The sequence below is a fragment of the Mirounga leonina genome, unplaced genomic scaffold (assembly GCF_011800145.1).
Source record: "Mirounga leonina isolate KUSES-001 unplaced genomic scaffold, KU_Mleo_1.0 Mir_154, whole genome shotgun sequence".
NCBI lineage: Eukaryota > Metazoa > Chordata > Mammalia > Carnivora > Phocidae > Mirounga > Mirounga leonina.
In genome coordinates this window covers 52,420,114-52,431,715 of record NW_023270389.1, presented here as the reverse complement: position 1 = coordinate 52,431,715, position 11,602 = coordinate 52,420,114, and the positions used below count along the sequence as shown (strand labels likewise).

The 11,602-nt window shown below is 40.6% G+C and overlaps 1 long non-coding RNA gene and 9 other non-coding genes across 11 annotated transcripts; all 10 read right to left on the bottom strand.

Moving 5' to 3' along the window:
* Positions 1-7,422: 7,422 nt before the first annotated feature.
* Positions 7,423-11,525, bottom strand: LOC118014457. 2 transcript variants are annotated; one of them, XR_004680287.1, is made up of 13 exons: positions 11,511-11,525; positions 11,298-11,346; positions 10,660-10,712; positions 10,429-10,461; positions 10,200-10,249; positions 9,707-9,738; positions 9,331-9,369; positions 9,024-9,056; positions 8,861-8,891; positions 8,619-8,673; positions 7,904-7,931; positions 7,670-7,719; positions 7,423-7,490 (listed from the first exon to the last, which is right to left on the bottom strand). It is a non-coding gene; the product is annotated as an uncharacterized LOC118014457 (long non-coding RNA). The 2 variants fall into 2 exon arrangements; XR_004680286.1 differs by having other exon boundaries at positions 10,200-10,235.
* On the bottom strand, positions 7,557-7,633 carry LOC118014599. Its single transcript, XR_004680311.1, has one exon. It is a non-coding gene; the product is annotated as a small nucleolar RNA SNORD81 (small nucleolar RNA).
* Positions 7,787-7,863, bottom strand: LOC118014603. Its single transcript, XR_004680314.1, has one exon. It is a non-coding gene; the product is annotated as a small nucleolar RNA SNORD47 (small nucleolar RNA).
* On the bottom strand, positions 8,495-8,574 carry LOC118014606. Its single transcript, XR_004680317.1, has one exon. It is a non-coding gene; the product is annotated as a small nucleolar RNA snR60/Z15/Z230/Z193/J17 (small nucleolar RNA).
* LOC118014601 lies at positions 8,737-8,821 on the bottom strand. Its single transcript, XR_004680312.1, has one exon. It is a non-coding gene; the product is annotated as a small nucleolar RNA SNORD79 (small nucleolar RNA).
* LOC118014620 lies at positions 9,137-9,201 on the bottom strand. Its single transcript, XR_004680330.1, has one exon. It is a non-coding gene; the product is annotated as a small nucleolar RNA SNORD78 (small nucleolar RNA).
* Positions 9,441-9,501, bottom strand: LOC118014605. Its single transcript, XR_004680316.1, has one exon. It is a non-coding gene; the product is annotated as a small nucleolar RNA SNORD44 (small nucleolar RNA).
* LOC118014619 lies at positions 9,816-9,883 on the bottom strand. Its single transcript, XR_004680329.1, has one exon. It is a non-coding gene; the product is annotated as a small nucleolar RNA SNORD77 (small nucleolar RNA).
* Positions 10,537-10,598, bottom strand: LOC118014621. Its single transcript, XR_004680331.1, has one exon. It is a non-coding gene; the product is annotated as a small nucleolar RNA SNORD75 (small nucleolar RNA).
* LOC118014604 lies at positions 11,003-11,082 on the bottom strand. The gene has a single exon (XR_004680315.1). It is a non-coding gene; the product is annotated as a small nucleolar RNA SNORD74 (small nucleolar RNA).
* Positions 11,526-11,602: the final 77 nt, after the last annotated feature.

Genomic DNA, 11,602 nt, shown 5'->3' with positions numbered 1-11,602 from the left:
CTTGATTAATGAAAGTGTTCTTTTCTACTTTATCTTCACTTTTGCCTTGACATTCTTTTGATGTGTAATTTATAAGTACCAAGTATCAGTCCTCAATCCCTGCCTATTTTTCTTGGTGGTCTAAGCAATGCAATCCTATAGTTGTTTCTGTTTGAAAATAAAATCTGCTTCCCTTCCAGTTCTAATCTGTGATACTCAGTAGACCAAGATGAGTATGAACGTTCTTCACTGCTGCAGAAAAGTGGTTTGCCGTTAGGTGGAGCTTCTCTCTAAAGTATGTCCTTGAACCCAATCTCCCCATCTGTGGGTGTACTCTGGAGCAAGAAAATTCTTGCTGGCAGGGCTCTCCTGGTGAGAATGGGTATCCAAGTCTGCCTACCCTTTCTCAGTGGAGAGAATTTTTAGAGCTTCCCTTTAATAGGTGGGGAAATGCAGTTTGTCCATTTATCCCCCGTGGGATAAATGTAATTCACTATTGACTATGTAAAGCCTAATTCCAACTAAAATGTTGTCTTTTATCCTGGAAATGAGAGTTCCAGAAGACACGTAAAATCCAGAGAATATTTTCTAGGCTACAAATACTAAAGACCCCCAGTCCTTAAAAGTCAAACAATCCTGTATTGTTATCTCAAAGACCTAGTCATTTGGGGCCTCACTCGGCTTTAGTCTTGCCTCTTGGGGAAAAAAAACAAAATGCTTATTCTGAAATCCAGGGAAATGTCACTTGTTTTAGATCCCTTACCATATTGAAGTGAGGTGAAATTTTAAATTAAGTCTTTTCTCAAAAATTAAGGAACTACTTAATGATAAATTGAAAACAACACAGCCAGGATTTTGAAATGCACAATCTGATTATAAACCGGATGCTAAGTTTATTTCAAATCCTATCTCCCCACTTTCCTAGGGAATTTAGATTTATCCTGTGTTGCAAGTTTTAAAAACAAAGGTAAGCAAGTGCCAGCTATAACATCAATAGTTATTATTAGCTTCAAGAGAACTCTGTCTTATGAACAATTTCTCCTTGTTGGAAAGAGATTTGTCAGATGATGAGTCTGATGGGATTGCTTTATGCTCTTGGGCTTTGCTTAAATAAAACAATGCATCTATACAGCTGCTCCAGGATTCCCTTCTCTGAAGAACCAGAACTCTGTAACATCACATTCCTTGCTACTGGTTTTTTAAGCATAACCAACCCTAAAAATACTGCCTTAAGGACACCTTTTTTCTTATTTTGAGAAAAGGGAGTTATGTTGTACCATGAGAAATAACCAGGTGCATAGTAAGATGAGACAGCTGTGTAACAGTTGCACATGTAAGTCCTGCAACAGTGTACATCTGAGTCATCTTCTCTATTTAAGACCGTGTACTTGGTAGAAAGAGCTTGTGTGGTTTAGACAAACCTGAATTTAATTCCCTCTTTACCATTCTCTAGTTATGCAACCTTGCCCAGCCATTCAACCTCTCTAGGCTCCTGTTTCTTTTTTTTTTTTTTTTTTAAGATTTTATTTATTTATTTGACAGAGAGAGAGGGAACACAAGCAGGGGAAGTGGGAAAGGGAGAAGCAGACTTCCCGCTGAGCAGGGAGCCCAATAGCGGGGCTCGATCTCAGGACCCTGGGATCATGACCTGAGCCAAAGGCAGACGCTTAACGACTGAGCCACCCAGGCGCCCTCTAGGCTCCTGTTTCTTGCAGTTCTCAAATTTTGGTCTCAGGACCACTTAACTCTTTAAAAATTATTGAGGACCCCAAAGAGCGTCTATAAATACTCTTTTACTATAGTAGGAATTAGATTTCTTAAATATGTATTAATTCATTTTAAAATAATGAACTCCTGACACGTTGACACAAATAGCATGTTTTTATTTTAAAAGTATTATTTTTCAAAACAAAAATTAATGGCGTTTTACATTTCTGCAAATCTTTTTGATGCCTGGCTTAATAGAAGACACTGGATTCTCATTATCTGCTTCTGCATTCAATCTGTTGTCATATGTTGTTTTGGTTGAAATATGTGAAGAAAACCTAGCCTCACGTAAGTGTGAAGTTGAAAAAGAGAGGAATATTTTAATAGCCTTCCTGATAATTATAGGTATTCTTCTTTGATACAAGTTCCTTAAAAATTAGTTGCAATGTGGAGTCAGAAATCAGATTGGTAAACTTTTCTAAAGTCCATTGGTTGACCTTGTATTTTGAATACAACTTTTATGCATGCTTTTGTAACACTACACACTGATCATTTGGAAAATATTGGTACACTGAGTTATACAAATCTTCCAAATGTTGACACATTTTGGCCCATAATATCTAAAAAATCACACTGATACCACCATGACCTTTGTCACCAGTCTTTAAGTATGAAGAGGCTGCAAGGACACAGTGACAGATACAAGCTTTCCAAATTCTGTTTTTAATTAGCTTGAATTTCACCATTGCCAACGAAGACCATCAGTTTTTTCCCAAACTTAATCATATTTTGTTTTGGTTTCTTTTTTTTTTTTTTTTTTTTAAGATTTATTTATTTTAGAGAGAGAGCATGAGCGGGAGGGGCAGAGGGAAAGAGACTCCCAGGCAGACTCCATGCTGAGCGCGGAGCCTGACAATGGAGCTCTGTCTCACTACCCCAAGATCCTGACCTGAGACAGAAGTCGGACACTTAACCAACAATACCACCCAGGTGCCCCCAAACTTGATTCGTTTTTTAGAAAATATCTGCCAAATACCCAAATACGAATAATCTCAATTTGTCAGCCTTGTTTTCAAGTAAAAATGATGTTGTATGGAAAAAGCACATAATTCAGCTTGCAGGGGTGCCTGGCTGGCTCAGTCGGTGGAACATGTGACTCTTGATCTCAGGGTTGTAAGTTCGAGCCCCACGTTGGGTGTAGAGATTACTTTAAAAAATAAAAATAAAGGGTGCCTGGGTGGCTCAGTCGGTTAAGCACCTGCCTTCGGCTCAGGTCATGATCCCGGGGTCCTGGGATGGAGTCCTGCATTGGGCTCCCTGATCAGTGGGGAGCCTGCTTCTCCTTCTCCCCTTGGTCCTCCCCCCTGCTTATGCTTTCTCGCTCTCTCCCTGTCAAATAAATAAAATCTTTAAAAAAAAATAAAATAAAAACAAAGATTCAGATGTCTTTTTTTTTTTTTTTAATTTTATTTATTTGACAGAGAGACACAGTGAGAGAGGGAACACAAGCAGGGGGAGTGGGAGAGGGAGAAGCAGGCTCCCCAAGGAGCAGGGAGCCCAATGCGGGGCTCAATCCCAGGACCCCGGGATCAGGACGCGAGCCGAAGGCAGACACTTAATGACTGAGCCACCCAGGCGCCCCTCAGATGTCTTTAAAAAAGCACTGCACCTGATTTTTCTAGAAAAAAATCATACATTGTTATGTGGCAGAAGTGCACGTGTACTTGCTCTTTTGTCAAACAAAATATTTAAATGACATGCACTCAAGGTCAAGATTGAATAACTAAAGTTCCAAAATGATGAACAATATATAAAAATTTATAATCTTTATGCTTCTCAAAAAGTTTTCTGATTCAGGGCGCCTGGGTGGCTCAGTTGGTTAAGCGACTGCCTTCGGCTCAGGTCATGATCCTGGAGTCCCGGGATCGAGTCCCGCATCGGGCTCCCTGCTCGGCAGGGAGCCTGCTTTTCCCTCTGACCCTACCCCCTCTCATGTGCTCTCTCTCTCTCTCATTCTCTCTGGCTCAAATAAATAAAATCTTTAAAAAAATAAAAATTAAAAAATTAAAAAAATAAAAAGTTTTCTGATTCAGAAAATGGCACTTTTATATAAAAGAGGGAACAAAAATATATATAAAGAATATATAGAGATTTTATATATAAAGAGGTATATAAAAATTCAGAAAACTAGATTTTTTCGGGCAGTTTTTAGAATACTCACTATTTCGGGCAGTGGGAGTTAAGTAAATGAATCTGTTTTGGCACACACAACTACTGTTCATATAATATCATTGAATATTTAAACAGTGTTAGCTTAGGACTTCACTTTAGCAATATGATAGAGTAACTATCCTAGAAAATCTTTCTTGTACAGAACACCTAAAATTCCTAAATAAAATTTCTTTGAATCTTTGTATTTTTTTTTTAAGATTTTCTTTAAAGAGAGAGGGAGAGTGTGAGCGGGGGGCGGGGCAGAGGGAGAGAGAGAATCTCAAGCAGACTCTGCACTGAGCGCAGAGCCGACAAGGGGCTCGATCTAATGACCCTGAAGTCATGACCTGAGCTGAGATCAAGAGTTGGACACTTAACCCACTGAACCACCCAGGCGCCCCTCATTGACTCTCTTTAAATGCATAAATGAACTAGTAAGAAAGTAAGGGAGCTCCTTAGAGACCAGAAATGCCCCCGACACTGATGTAATTAGGTGCTTAAGCTGTTGATATCCTGGGGGTACTGCTGATCTGGTGTGACCTAGGACTTTGGTTTTTGCTGGATTATAAGGGGAAACAGGCAAACAAAGCCTACTGCCTCCTGCATACATGGAGAAGTTAGATAAGAGATCCCCATGTAAAACAAGCTCCTGAAAGGAGACCCCCTTGGTAGAGGGTGATGATAAAGAAACTTGTCTGTGTTTGCATTGGCTCTGGGGATCGGCTCTGAGCATTAACAACCACAAACTGACACTTAACGGAGGTTTGAACACTTTACAAGCTGAGATTCATAGTATTCCTAGGTTGATAAAAGCAAATGCAAAATAAAACAAACCCGGTTCTCAAAGAATTGCTGAAGATAAAGTTCCAAGGCACATAATCTCATGATTTTTTTTTTTAATGACAAAACACCCAAGGAAACAAGCTACTAATGAGACACTATCAGCAAACAGAATCAGATTTGCAAATATTTAATGTATTGGAACTATTGGAACCTAACAAAACATATTTATAGAAATAAAAGAGGGAATTAAATGTGTGCACGGGGTAGAAGAAATGATAAAAAATAGCTAGGCAAATTTGGAAGGGGAATTGAGAGCATTATATATAGGGGCGCCTGGGTGGCTCAGTTGAGTGTCTGCCTTTGGCTTGGGTCATGATCCCAGGGTCCTGGGATCGAGCTCCACATCAGGCTCCTTGCTCAGTGGGGAGTCTGCTTCTCCCTCTGCCTGCCACTCCCCCTGCTTGTGCTCTTGCATGCACTCCGACAAAGAAAACCTTTAAAAAATAAAAAGTGCTTCATAGATTTCCTGACGTATGTCCCTGATTGTTAAGTGCCACATAAAAGTAGCTTTATTATTACGTAACATTCTTTTTCCCAGACATTCCAGAGTCATCTTGTAAACACATGGTAGTCCTCAGTTTTATGGTCAGAACAAGAACGTGAGTCTGGAGAAACTTGTCTCAAAGGTCTTGTCAGCTCTACCTTCAAAATATATCTAGCATCTGATACTTTTTCTTACCTCCAGCCACCACCCTGGTTCAGGTGACCATCTTCCACAGCAAAAGCTTCCTAACAATCTTGCTTGCATCCTTACCCCTCAGCAGTCTGTCAGGGTCAGGTCACTCCTGGAGTGGTATCAGTCACTTCCTTTTATCATCTATCAACATTTCTAAGTGCTCAAAACCCTTCAGTGGTTTCCCATCTCAGAGAAAAGCTAGAGTCCTTACAGTGGCCTCCAAAGCTATTTGTTGGCCTTCTGGTAGGGTAGGGTCAACTAACGGGCTATTTCCATTTTGTTCAATGAAAATAATTTACATGGGCTCTTAGTAATGGGTATCAATTTTCCAGGGGGCCCAATCAAATATTGGAAGTATAAATGTGGGAATCAGTTATTCAAACTGGAGTTACCAATGACTCAACAGTACCCTACACACCCATCCCTCACCTCCCTGTAAGTGGTAGGCAACAAGTTAAAAGGATTACGTGTTCCAAGGATTGCAGGGTACCTTGTAACTTGAGTCCAAGCTCCCACCCAGTGCCAGAGGCTAAAGTCACATTAGGGTTTTCATTTTTTAAAATCAGCCCAGCCCTTTTGGATAACCCTTTGTCCCATAAAACCTCCCAAGTCTTCCCCAATCTAATGTCAAGCAAACTTTACTGATTCTAGGTATACACTGGGACTTTTCAGACCAGATGGCAAGACTTTTAATATTTCTGCCTGTAGTGTTTCGTCTAGTGGTTTTGGCCCTCCCTTTGAGCCCCCTAAGAGATGGGTCCTTCAGTGTACTAATTCTGCCCATTACAATGATACACTGTAGTATAGTCTGACACTGCCATCTGTGTGGCCTCTGGCAACTTTATCCTGAGGTTGTGCATCTGTAAAATGGAGGAAATTCCTCACTTGCTGTCATAAGAACTAAAAACATTTAGCATATAGTAGACATTCAAAAACTGCTTCCCTCATTCAGGTTTTTTTTAAAATAACACACGATTGGTGTTTCTAATATACTAGAGATGTCCCTTTTAATTTATTACCATTAGTCTTCACTTCATGAAGTTTTCAACCAGCCATGAACTCACCTTAATGGCCATCTTCCAAGCCATAGACCACCATGATTGCTGCCTAATTTCATTATTGACCTTTGGGCACCTAGCCACAATTTCTCAGAGACTGAGCTAATCCCATCTGCGATAAATTCGTACTTTACTTTCCTGTACAAGTGTGGTTGTCAGTGTGGCTGGGGTTAAGTTTTCTCATACTCTGAAAGCCATCAAAAGCTCACAATCAGACCCCAGTGTTTATTTCAAGTCACATTGTATCCAGATTTGCAGTATCTTTGGTCTTAAAACTCAAGTAGGTTAAGTCCGAAGATAAATTGCAACCCGAATGTGTCATGTCACCCCCACACTTCAAGTACTAAATGTGCAGATTTGGAGTATCTAAGGCTTTTATGTTGCCAGAAGCCAAAGCGGTCTCTTTAGGAATTTAGGGAGTAATTGACTGGCAACCCACTAGTTTACGATTATTCAGTAATGACCAAAATCCCAATTGTCACTTACAAAATTAGCACTACTACTAAATATACCTATTTTCTAAAGGATTGGTATAACCACAGTACTGACTTCAGTCTTAAAATCTATTAGATTTTTAGGCTTGCTTTCAATTTGTATGGGGGGGGAAGATACCGAGTCACTTCTTTTTATCATCTATCAACACTTCTAAGAAACCATGCTTAACAGCAAATATTTTTCTGACAGGGATTTCATTCAGCCCTAGAAAATTTCTGCAAAATATACAGCTAATCCCAGATCATGTCACTAATCTAAGTCAATACAAATACAGTATTTTAAACAAAAGGGCTATAGTATATTCCTCTGCAAATTATTTTCAAGCCCAAGACATCCTATAAAATACACATGAAAAGGTCAACTAATGAAACTAAGGTCACAGGGTCTCAAACCACAAAGATGTCCTACTTCCCTTCCTTCATCTCATTAAACTGAAAGAAGCACTCTTGATCAGATGGTTTATAAAAATTTATTGAAATTGGAAATTTGATCTTCTATCCCATAAGCATCCATTCAGGTGCCTGCAAGGACAAAGAAGCTGTTTTTAGTCACATTTCTGTGTTTCAATTCTAATGGTATTGAGTACATAGAATATCAGATCTTTTATGATCATCAAGTGATCAGTGAGAGAGTTCAAGTTGGAGTGAGATCATCATGTATTCTGGAATAAGACAACAGTACTGATGTCTTTAAGCCTCACCTTTCAACTGGTAAGCTGCTCTCATAACTGGATTGCTGCTCTCAAACACCCTAAAAGCAACTGCAAGTTAATCATGGTAAAAAAAAAAACCCCTTACATGATGGTTGCTAATAAAGTAACCTCAGAATCAAATGGAACGGTTTTAAGAGTGATATCATTCTATTTCATTTGGCAGAATCACTACATCACTGGTTACATTCTAACTTATCATCTAGATCAGAGAGACCAACGTACCTCTAAATCTTCAGGTTGACAAGTCTGCCTGTTTGAATATGGGAGAAATAAAGCCCTTAAAATTTGTCCTTCATTTTCCCCATTTTTAACTTTCTGAGAAGTAACGTTTAGGGCAGCAAACCTATTCCACACATTATAACAGTTGTGTAGGTGTCATACACTATTATCCAAGCCCATACATCATGTAACACCATGAGTGAATCCTAATGTCAACTCTGGACTTCGGTGATAACGGTCTATTATAGATTCGTGACTGTAGCAAATCTCACTCCATTGTTGAATGTGGATAGTGAGGTGTGTGAAGACAGGATATATACCAAGTCTATGTTCAGTTTTGCTGGGGATACTGAAACTGCTCTGGAAATGGAGTTTATTAATAAGTAAATACAACTAAATAACTCATTCTGGCATAATCTATTCAGATTTACATGCCATAATTTCCTGGCAAAAATGTATCAGCCTGTATTTCTCAAGTTATGAGTCCTTAGAACTGTCTGTGTATGAGCCACTATAGTATTCAAACCCTGAACATTTTCTGTGGTAGAATGGCTAATTTTCCTTTTCAAGGGTTATGGATAGGATTGCTGCAGCCAGATACATCAGATAGGAGCGAAAGACAATTTTGCTCATCACTGCTAGTCTGCTGAACTATGGTTTCATCATCGTACCGGCTTTAAACCACTTCATATAGAAATCAAACTTGAGATTTCTGTACCTTAGCTTATAACTCCTTGTTCCAGGCTTTGTAAGGTGCCCCCAACTCTTCACACCTGCAGAAATTTGGTCAAATTTAGTAGTAAGTAATAACAAGTAGGTTTCTGAAGTTTTCCTGATACTGTTTCAGTTTTTTAAAAATCTTCACTCTTTTTCAGAGAGATTCCCATCTGTTTTTAATTTCAAAAATCATCACTAACAGCATCTTGCTTAGTAACCAAGTAAAATTAATAGAATACATACCTTTATATGAAAACGTCTTCAAACTCAGTACCTAACAAAAAGATACCGCTTTAGACACACTTCACAACAAGCCAAATCCTCCCCGCAACACCAGAAAGCACTTAACACAGTGTATTTCAGAAACATAGACTTGACTTCAGAAAATGAACTGTTTTTGTCTTACCCCAAGCAAGCCTCCATGATAGTGGCCTATAAGCTAGAAAAGAAACAAGACATTTCATTAAAATGTTAATTATCATTGAATTAATTGGATAGACAATTATCACTGTCACAGGGTTCTTCAGTGTTAAATTTGTCTACATGCTCATTTCAGGTCAGACATTTGATCAACATCATTTCAAAAACCCCGTTCAGAGCATGCTCAACATGCGTTCACTAACCAGCCATAGAAAACTAGTAACTTGGTAGTTAAGCGTTCTACTTACGCATTCACAGTAAGTTTTGGACCTACTAAAATGTTTAATACTTACCCCAAAAATGGTCCAGACATGTCTAAGACTCAAGTCCACCTAAGAAATAAAGATAGTTAGCAAGACACCAAAGATGAATTTTCTCCCCCACAAATTTAAAAAATGCCTGAAATCAGGTAGAGCTAATTAAGACCTTCATGCTCAGTCAGTATTTGCTTCTCATCATACAGGCTGGTTTTTTACAAATGACAGGGTCCTAACTAATGGGAACAGGACAAGGATCTGGCCGTTGATTTATTTAATGCCTTCAGCAATGCACTCAAGCATTTCATGGGAGGAGTGGTTTCTGTGCATAAGGCAACTCTGAAAAGCCATTAGTGGCATTCTTTGTCATGTCTGCCCAGTTACCAATGTTTTAGTTCAATTAACTACTCACCCCTTCAACTTCCAGCTACTTCTGTTTAGTGCCTACAAAAAAGGAGCGAAATTAAGTTAGTGACATTTTCCTTATGCTATTAGTACCAAACCAGTTTTACTATCAATGCAGATACATCAGACAAATGGTGTCTCTCTTCATGATCCAATCTGCTGAACTATGCAACCATCACAGTATCTGTTTTTCAGGTTCCCCAAGCATTTAACAGAAGATACTGGAGTACAGAAGTTCACATTTGTGTTAAAAAAAAAAAATACTGGGGCGCCTGGGTGGCTCAGTTGGTTAAGCGACTGCCTTCGGCTCAGGTCATGATCCTGGAGTCCCTGGATCGAGTCCCGCATTGGGCTCCCTGCTCAGCGGGGGGGCCTGCTTCTCCCTCTGACCCTCTTCCCTCTTGTGCTGTCTCTCATTCTCTCTCTCAAATAAATAAATAAAATCTTAAAAAAAAAAAAAATACCGAGTAATATGGACTACATAATACAAGGTTTCTCACCTCTTTGCCCATGGCGAGGGTGTGAAACTTTAGGACCTAGGAAGAAACAGCTTCATGTAAACTTGGTAGCAATCTCTAAATTTTTTACATCACCATTTTATGTGCCTCAGTTAGTGTAACGGTGGTAATAATTCTCGTCATTCTCACAGTCAAGAGTAGCAAATAAAATGTCATCATTGTAGCACTTTCAACCTAACCTCCCCTTTGTGAGAGAATTTCAGTAACTTACCTCGGCAGCCACTTCCACCCCTTTGACACAGAACTAGAAAACAGACAAGGAATATCCAGTGAAACACACCGAGTAGCCACGTAAATTATCAACACTCTTAACTACTTAAGCCTCAGAGTAGGATTTTTCAGAAATCCCTTCTGTCCACTACTCTTAAACCATCACAGGCTTAACACAAAGACCACCTCCAAGCAGATCTGACTCCTACCACTGCATTTACCCGTTTCTTACCTGTCCATCAGAAGCCATCAAAAGCCACACTGCATTCGTGCCCAGCATGATTCCTAAGAGAAAAGACGACGATTTTTAGGATACCGTTTTCCTCTAAATAAGTCTAAGCATGTCGTTTTCCTATCATCTATACCAGGTGGTCTACACCACCCGTGACTTCATGACTATAAAGGGTGCACTTCACAGGTTAGAGAAAGCGCAGTGCACAAAGGCTGGGCACCACTGGCGTAAATAACGGTGCGATGCTGGATGCAGCCACTGAGAGAACCACGTGGACGAAGCACCCCAACCGCCGGCCTCCCTGAGCAAGAGGCCACAGGAGGCCCACTCGGGTCATCGGCACGCGCCGCCATCAGAGCCGTTGGCATTCATCAACAGTCTCAGATGTCCCTACCAACGCAAGCTTCATCACAGGCAGGGAACGCGAGCCCAGGGCTTTTTCGCAGTTCAGCCCCCACAACCCAAGTAGTTTAGGCCGCACCCGCACCCTACGCGTAATCATCTACCATCTTCATCTTGTGAACCCTGCAAAGGCTCACGACCAGCCTAGAAATACATGTATAAGGTGACTTTAATTGCCAAGAGTTGGCGGCCTCGAGCCAAGAGGCCACTAAGCAAAAAAAAAAAAAAACACTTACATACAGATCGGCGACTCCTAGCCTCAAAAGACCGAGATGGCGGCCAGCGCTAGTATATAAAGATGGGGATTTTATGACGTCATGACGCATCCTCCCCGCCAGCGCAGGCTTCAGCTCCTCCCCGCCAGCGCAGGCTTCAGCTCCTCCCCCTCTCCTCCCCTCATCTCTTCCTCCTCCTCTAGCCACACCTCCTTCCCTTTGGCCCCGCCCCACCTCGCCGTTGTGGGCGGAGACACGACCGCCCGCGTGACTTCAGGGCTCCCGCCCTCCGACCGACTGAGAAGGAAGAGAGGGGAGGGGGCGCG